The sequence below is a fragment of the Chiloscyllium plagiosum genome, chromosome 7, assembly GCF_004010195.1.
Source record: "Chiloscyllium plagiosum isolate BGI_BamShark_2017 chromosome 7, ASM401019v2, whole genome shotgun sequence".
Lineage (NCBI taxonomy): Eukaryota > Metazoa > Chordata > Chondrichthyes > Orectolobiformes > Hemiscylliidae > Chiloscyllium > Chiloscyllium plagiosum.
The window spans coordinates 112,555,319-112,563,685 of NC_057716.1; positions in this window are offsets into that span (position 1 = coordinate 112,555,319).

Below are 8,367 nucleotides of genomic sequence, written 5' to 3' on the forward strand. Positions count from 1 at the left end.
ACGGGTGGTGAGCTGGGAGCCTGGAGCGTGGCTAATGTTGTGACAGCATTTAGGAAAGGCTGCGAGGGAAAGCCAGGGACATAAACACCAATTAGCTTGATGTCAGTGATGCCAATGTTGTTGGAAGTGATTCCGCGGGACAGGAGTCACATGCATTTGGAAAGGCAATGATTGATTAGGGATAGTCAGCATAGCTTTGTGCGTACAAAGGGGTGTCTCTCAAACTTGATACAGTTTGTTGAAGACGTGACCAAGGAGATAGATGAAGACAGAGCAGTAGCCGTTGTCTATCCTGACTTCAGCAAGGCCTTATACAGGGTTTAGCCTGGTGCACTGGTTAGTAAGATTAGATCACATGGGATCAGGGAGAGCAAGCCAAACAAACACAAACGAGCTTGACAGTCGGAGACAGAGGATGGTGAGAGAGGGTTGTTGTGCAGACCAGTGGTGTGCCATGAGGATCGGTGCAGGATCCATTCTTGTGTATTATTGACATAAACGAGAATATATGAATTAGTGTTAGCATGTTGTGGATAGTAAAATACGTGTCATAGTGGGCAATGAATATAGTTATCAAAGGTGATCTTAACCAGCTGAGCCGTGGGTCAAGAACTGAAAGGTGGAGTTGAATTCAGGTATTGGAATTTGTTAAGACAAACCAGGGAGGACTGACACATTTAATGTCAGTGCTCTGTTCAGTGTTGTCAAACGGATAGAGACCAAGGGGTGCTGTTACATTGTTCCTTGGATGTGGCTTCACACGTGGAGAAACAAAGATGCTGGAGAAGCTGGTAAGCAAAACAGGGCGATGAGATACCTTTGGAAGATAAGGTTTAGGAGAATCCAAAGAGATTCTACAGCACACAAGTACAAAAAAGCAACTCGAGAGACAATAGAGCCCCTCAAAGATCCAGAAGGCCATCCGTGCCTGGAACCACAGGAGGTGGGCGCGACCTGAAATGAATATTTCATGTCAGAACATACTGTGGACAAAGACCAGGAAACAAAGGGAGAGAAACAATGATGTCTTGAAAAGAGTCCCTATTACAGAAGAGGTGGTGCTGGAGATCTTAGAACACAAAAGTAGAGAATGCCCAAGGTCCTGAACAAGTGTATGCCACAACATTGTGGCAAAGTCGCAGCGGGGACCATGGCAGAGATATTTGTGTCATTATCCTTCGTATTTCCCTTGGGCGGAGGTGGCCGAGAGGTGACCTTATAAAGGTTTATAAAACCATGAGGGGTATACTTCATGTGAATAGTAAAGGTTTCTATCCCAGTGTAGGGGAATCCATTACGAGAGGGCAGAAATATGAGTTGAGAGAAGAAATACTTAAAAGTGAACATTTCCGCATAGAGAATGGTGCATGTATGGAATGAGCGTCTGGGGAAGGGGTAGAGAAAAGTAAAGTTACAACATGGAAAAGACATTTGGGCAGATACATGGAGAAGAGAAGGTTTGAAGGGATATGGATCAAACACATGCAAATGCGACTCATTCATGAACAGTAGTCAGCATGGACTAGTTGCATGGAAGGATAATAAATGCAGTACATTTCAAATATGGGGAGGGACAATAGGGAAGGTTGACGTTACAGGGACAGGCACTGTTGTAGGAGTTACAAATTATTGAAGACACTGGTCCACGAGACATGGAATATGTACAGTGTTGGAGGGGGAACACAGAACAGAAAGATCCCAGGCAGCTTTCCCACCCACTCATGGGAAGACTGCTTTCCCCTCTGTTGTCCTCATGCTCACTAAGACATCACAGGCCAGGATGGATAACTGTGACACTCCTGATACTGTCTCAGAACAAAAAAACTTTCAGTAGACGTGGTGATTGAGCCTCGGGTGTGTCTGTACACTGCTCCCCCTTCAGCACTGTTAGCTGATGTTTGGAGCCCTCTCGCCGCTCTCTGCACGGTGAGTGATCTTACCTCAGTGCAGGGTTTATTGAAGGCTACAGATCTCCCCGCCCTGTGTCTCTCTGGCTGACCAACCATCTTCAATGTGGTGATGGATGGGACACCCAGCATCTGGGAAGTCTATTGAGTCAGGAACTCCCTGAGTACCTACAGGAGACAGAGAAATAGACAGACTGGGAAATTAGACTGATGTAGTGAGGATTACACATGGAGAATCGTACTGTGTCCCACTGAGATCTGGAAAATCCTAGTCTACATTCCTAGCCTGTGCAGAATTCTGTTGGCTCAGAATCTGGAGTAGCTGTAAGAGTGAGAGACACTGACAGAGGCAGCAATTAGACCCACACAGTGAGGGATACCACATGGAGAGAGACTGAGTGATATCACCAGAATGCAGGAAGGTATCAGAAACAAACAATCATGAAGGAAAACAGGTTTAGCTTCATGATACACTGGTATCAGTGTTCAGGGATAAATAGCCTGTGAGCAGACAAAGTAATGGCCTAGTGATATTGTTGCTAGAGCATGTATCCCAAACCTCAGCTAATGTTCAGGAGAGGCAGATTTGAACCACCTCATCTGAAATGGTGGAATTTGAAATAAATTATTTTTAAAATAGTAATTGACCATCTATAAATACTGTTACTGATGTACAATAAATCCAAACACTTGTCATTCAGATAAGGACATCTGCCCACCCTCACGTGGTCTGCACGACATAGCCACAGCAAAGTGTTTGCCTCCCAATTACTCTCTGAAATGGCCGAGCAAGCTACTCAGCTCAAGGGCAGCTAGGGTGTCATTCAGATAAGGACATCTGCCCACCCTCACGTGGTCTGCACGACATAGCCACAGCAAAGTGTTTGCCTCCCAATTACTCTCTACTCAGCTCAAGGGCAGCTAGGGCTGGGCAAGAAAGGCTGGTCAGCCAGAGACACCCACATCCCAAACCTGATTTTTTTTAAAAATCCATTAGGATGGGGTTCTACTGGAACTGAGCTGGGACCAGTGTCCTGGCCAATCATGTCGGTAGGTTTATGGACAGCTAAACTTAGAGGGTTCAGGTGAAAGGAGATTTCCAAATCCAAATAGAAAAAATGACGCATGTGAACAGCATGGGGATGTGGCCGAAGACAAGCAGAAAGGAATAGGAAGGGACAAATTTTAACTAAAACTGTACATCAGTGAATCGATTTGTGACAGGAAATTGTGGGAAAGCGTAAATTATGTTTTTTTTTGGAATGGACAAAGTCTCTGCAGCAAGGTAGACTGATTTGTGACCAAGAGATAAAAGAGATTTAGACACCAGGGAGACATGATTACAGGACGAACAGCAGTTGGAACATAAATATTCAATGGTTCACAACCTTGCGGAAACTCAGGCAAAATGGGTCATGCTAACAATAATGGATAACAAAGGTATTACAGAGAAAGCATTTGGCATCAGATCATGAAGTAGAGTCAGTCTGAATGTAAATTCTGGCTACGACTTGCCAAGGACACAAGCAGCAGAACAGTTTTCGGCAACTTAACAACATTTCATTGCTTATCATTTGCATTAAAGAGGAACTCATTAAAATTTTTAATAAAGGCATTGTGATAATTTAGTGAAATTTGAATATTCATATAATCTTGACAATCATACTGGCAAGAATGATATTCGAAGAAGAGATTGTGGAATTTTCTTTCAGTGTTTCTTTGAATAACACATTACGCAACTGGATAGGGACGCAGCTATCTCAGTGCGACCGTTGTGTCATGAAACTTAGTGAGTAATGTCACCTGGGGAGATCCTCTGGGAAATTGTGTCAAGTGCAGTTTAAAGAAATGCAAAGTTTTAAAGTGAATCACAGAAAGGACAAGCTACATATGGAAATAAAAACAGCCAATTACTTGAGTTTGAGAGGAGAACTGACCAAGGTAAACAGGCTAAACAGACCGAAACATTTGTCTGGAAATGAACAGTGGAAACATTTGAAGGAACAGTGTAAAACGCTCAACAAAAGGACATTCCATTGAAATAGAATATCCTCAGCAAGAAATTCCCACCCATCAATCATTCAGGACAAAATGGATCATATCAGATTATGAGGCTTAGACGATTACCACAAAGTACTTAAAATCCTGAAATGAGAGAGAGTTTAAGCAATAAGTTTTAAAGGGATTGCAAAGGGTCTGCTAGCAGGGGGGGAGGGCAATGGGAAGGGGAATCATTATCAGGGTTTAATTACACAATAGGAACAGGGAGAGGTGAAGATGTTGGAGATGGTGAGAGAGTGGTTCGGGCCTGAACAGTGTGACAAAGCCAACTGCAGCTGAAGGGGTTTGCAAAGGTAGGGAGGGACGTATGTAATTTTATTTATTCATTCATGCGATGAGGGTGATTGGACCAGCATTCTTTGCCTCACTGCTAATTACCCAGAGGGTAGCTCAGAGTCAGCCATATTGCTGTGGCTCTGGAGTCACAGGTCAACCAGACCAGGTTGGAATGTCAGATGTCCTTCCCTAAAAGGAGCTAAGTGAACCAGATGAGTTCTTCCTACTGATCAACAATGCTTTTATGGAGGCCGCACCAATGTCCTGTACAGCCACAACATGACATCTCAACTCCTACTCTCAATGCTTTGCCCTATGAAGGTAACCATCCCAAACACCTGCTTCACCAGCCTGTCTACCAGTATCGCCACTCTCAAGAAACTGTCTACTTGCATCCCTGGGTCTCAGATTGACAACACTATCCAGTGCCCGAACATTAACTGTACAAGTCCCACCCTGGTTTGTTTCACCAAAATGTAACACTTCACATTTACCTAATTAAACTCCATCTGCTATTCTTCAGCCCACTATCCCAGCAGTACTGTTCATCCTGTTGTTTCATTGATAATCTTCTTCACTGTTCACATCTCCAGCAATTTCAGTGTCACCCAAAAGACTTACTTACCAGGAAACCAATATTCCCATCCAAACCATTTATTCAAATGACAAACAACAGTGAGCCCACTACACCGCTGGTCACTTGCCTGCAGTCAGAAACACAACGTGTCTCCCATCACCCTCTGTCTCCTAACATCAAGCCCAATTTTGTATCCAGTTTCCTCGCTCCTCCTGAATGCCGTATTCTTTTACAATGGTCGAGGCTTATTACCCAGTTTACCACACGGAACGTAGAACACTGAACAGTACAGTACAAAAACCTTCGCCCATGATGCCATGCCATCCTTTTATCCGTCCGTAAGATCAAACTAACCTACATACCCTTCATTTTACTGCCATCCATGCGCCTATCCAAGAGTCTATTAAATGTCCCTCATATATCTGACTCTCCTACCACCACTGGCAGTGCATTCCAACCATGCAACACTCTTTGTAAAGAACCTTTCTCTGAAATCTCTCTTTACCCATCCACCAATCACCTTAAAATTATTTATGCCCGACTGACAAGAGCCATTTATGCCATGGTATAAAGAAGTATCTCACTATTCACTCTATCTATGCCTCACATCATCTTGATCACCTCTACCAAGTCGCCCCTCACCCTTCTTCTCTTCAATGACAAAAGGCTTACCTCCCTGAACCTTTCTTCGTAAGACATGCTCTCCAGTACAGGCAGCATTCTGGTAAATCTCCAATTTACCCTCCATAAAACGTCCACATCCTTCCTGTAATGAGGGGATCAGAACTGAACACAATATTCCAAGTGTGGTCTAACTATGGCTCTATAGAGCTGCAAGGAGAAGGGCTAATGCCCGAAACGTCGATTCTCCTGTTCCCTAGATGCTGCCTGACCTGCTGCGCTTTTCCAGCAACACATTTCCATCTCTATAGAGCTGCAGCATAACCTCACACTTGAAAACCCAATCCCCCAGCAATTGTAAGGCAACACAACATATTCCTTCTCAACAACCCTATCAGCTTGGATGGCAACTTTGAGGGATAGATGGATGTGGAACCCAAGATCTCTCTGTTCCACAGAATCACAAAGAGCAGAGTTCCTGCAACCGATCTCTGCAGAACACCACTGGTCACCGAGCTCCATGCTGAATGCTTCCCATCTATCATCACCCTCTGTCCTCTATGAGGCAGGAATTCCATATGAGACAGGTTTCCTGTATCCCATGCCTCTGCATTTTCTGAATGAGCCATAAATGTGTTTTGTCACATTCTCGAAGGATTCAATAAGATTTGTGAGGCATGACCTGTCCCTTACAAAGCCATGCTGACTATCTCTAAGCAAACTATGGTTTTCTACGGAGTCATAAAGCCGCTCTCTCAGAGTCCTCTCCAATAAATTGCATACCACAGACATAAGAAAGTGGAAGTCTGTAATTCCCAGGATTAGCTCTATTCCCTTTCTTGAACAAGGGAGCAACATGTGCCGCCCTCCAATCATCTGGTACGACTCTGGTGGACAGTGTGGGTGCAAAGTTGATAAGTGTGGTGCTGGAAAAACACAGCAGGCCAGGCAGCATCCGAGGAGTTGGAGAATCGACGTTTCGGACATAAGCTCTTCTTCAAGCCCTTTCTCCTAGTGTGGGTCCAAAGGTCATCGCCAAAGGCAATCCCTTCCCTCGCAGTAACTTTGGGCATATCAGGTCTTGTCCAATAGACTTATCTATCTTTATGTTTTACACAATCCTCAGCACATCCTCCTACTCAACATCAACCTGTTCACATATATCAGTCCTTTTCACGCTATCCTCACAAAAGTCCCTCTTAGTAGTGAATACTGAAGCAAAGTATTCATTAAGGTCCTCCCCTACCTCCCGTGACTCCAGGCACATGTTCCCTCCACTATGCCTAACCGGCCCTACCCTCACGCTGACCATCCTCTTGTTCCTCACATAAGTGGAGAATGCCTTACGGTTTTCCTTAATCCTTCCCAAAAAAAGCTTTTTCATGTCCCATTCTAGCTGTCCTAAATCCATTCTTCAGTTCCTTCCTGGCTACCTTCAGAGAGTCTCCAGAGTGTGGAAACATGCCATTTGGCCCAACAACTCCACACGGACCGTGGCTGATTCACCTAATCTGCACATTTTTGGGTGGAAACTGGAGCACTTGGAGGAACCCTACACAGACATAGGGAGAATGTGTTAACTACACACAGACAGTCGCCCGGGACTGGACTCGAAATCGGGTCCCTGGTGCTATAAGGCAGCCGTGCTAACCACTGAGCCATCGTGCCGCCCTCATATAACCCTATAGAGGTCTAATGATCCTAGCTTCCTCAACTTTAAGTAAGCGTCGTTCTTCCTCTTGACTAGATGTTCTACATCCCTTTGAACCTTGTTAAATGCTTCGCTAAAGTCCACGTGGGCAATGTTCACTGCTCTGCCTTCATCTATCTCTTGGCCACCTCCTCGAAGAGTCAATCCGGTTTGTGAAACACGGTTTCCCACTCACAAAGCCATGCTGACTACCTCGAATCAGCACTTGCCTTTGTAAATATAAGGAGCTCCTTTCTCTCAGAATCTCCTCCAACAACTTCCCCATCACTGGGCTCACAGGGCTGTAATTTCTTGGCTTTTCCCTGCAATCCTTTAGTGATGGAACAGCATTAGCCGCCCTCCAGTCTTTCGGCACATCACTGCGTCTGTTGATAATATCAGTTAAAATATCTCTGTTTGGAATACTGCAATCTTTTCCCTAGCTTCCCACAATATTCTCAGATCGACCTCATGAGCTACTAAGAATAGATCTACTTTTACTTGTTTTAATATTCCAGCACATTCTCTTCTCTGTTGAGGATTCTTTCCAAGACATCGCAATTTATTTCCCAACGTTACCGAGCTTCCATGTCTTTCTCTATAGTAAATACTGACAAGACTTTTTTCGTTTAATATCTCACCCACCTACTCTGGTTCCACACATAGGCGACCTTATTGATATTTAAGGGGCCCTATTCTCTACTAAGTTACTCTTTAGCCCTTATTGAAACTTGCACAAAGAATTCTGAAAATTCAAATAAACCATATTCTCAGTACCAACACCCCCGTCAACATCCTTATCTATTCTGCCATTTATATTCACACCAGAAATAAATCCAACGGGCTCAAAAACAAATTCTCTTTTGTAAAATGTGTTTCTAAGGGTCCAGTTATTTTTTATTGATATGTCGTTTCTTACTCATTTCAGCATGCTCCTGACTTACTGTCAGGCTAATATATTTGTTTTTAGACTGAAAACATAACTGGGAGTTCTTGTTTATCAATCTGAAAAAGTAGCATACAGGGTCATCAAGTAACAGAGAAGGCAAATCAAATGCTGCCATTTATTACAAAGGGACTAGAGTCTAAATATAGGGAGGTCTTACTAAAACGATGCAAGGTACAAGTCAGACTTTACCTAGGAAAGATATTCTTGTATCAGAGGCAGGCCAGAGAAGGTCCACTCGGCTGATGTTGGAAATGGAGGGATTATATAATAAGAGGTGGAGTAGATT